The following is a 941-nucleotide window of genomic DNA, read 5'->3' as shown; positions in this document are numbered from 1 at the left end:
TATATATATATATATATATATATATATATATATATATATATGCGCGCACATGTATATCTATATATATATATATATATATATATGTGTGTGTGTGCTGTGAAGGCGCATGTCTTAGTGTTGCACTCAAGATTGTGTGGTTTCGATTCTCAGACCGGGTGTTGAGTTGTGTTCTTGAGCAAAACACTTCATTTCACGTTGCTCTGCGATCATTCCGACATGTGACATGTGGCACTCAGTTGCACCTGTACAGGTAATGTCTAACGACGGGACGGTTCATGATACACACACACACACACACACACACACACACATAATATATTGTGAAATAATAGCAGGAAATCAATATAAAAAAACTCTTCACAAAGATATATGTGTAAAATATTTTTGTATTAAAAAATATATATATACATATATGTAAATATGTATAAACATGTAAAATATGACAGTTTAAAATTCAATAGTTTAAAAGTTAAGGATTTAACGCATCTTACGATCGTTTCACAAAAGTATTGTCTTTATAATGGAATCCAAAATTGATAAACATTGATAGACAATACTTCCGCTCCTTATATACAAAGAGCACTCATTTTAAATTCAGTATAACATCTATATTCCTTCTCATGCCTGTCATCTCTTATGTCCCTGCCGTAAGGCTTTACTTCCACACACGCCAGCTTAATTTAATTCGTCCTTAATCGAAAGACACCTGTTGTTAATGTCCTGTTATTTGCATTTGTATTCGTGTACCATTTCTCAGATTTTTTTCCGTCCTTGTTTTCGTATACATACACTGCTTCCTTCCAAGGAATCTAGTGCTTTTAGTTTAGTTTTTCCTTGGGGCTGGCCAGATTAGAGCAATCTCGAGTATAACCAGCCGAAATTGCAAAGATAATCTGGAACTCGACTGTCTGGATGTTTTGCGCTCTTGTCCCATTTTTTGT

This window comes from Octopus bimaculoides, chromosome 10 (genome assembly GCF_001194135.2).
Source record: "Octopus bimaculoides isolate UCB-OBI-ISO-001 chromosome 10, ASM119413v2, whole genome shotgun sequence".
In the NCBI taxonomy this organism is placed as follows: Eukaryota; Metazoa; Mollusca; class Cephalopoda; order Octopoda; family Octopodidae; genus Octopus; species Octopus bimaculoides.
This window is presented reverse-complemented; position numbering follows the sequence as displayed.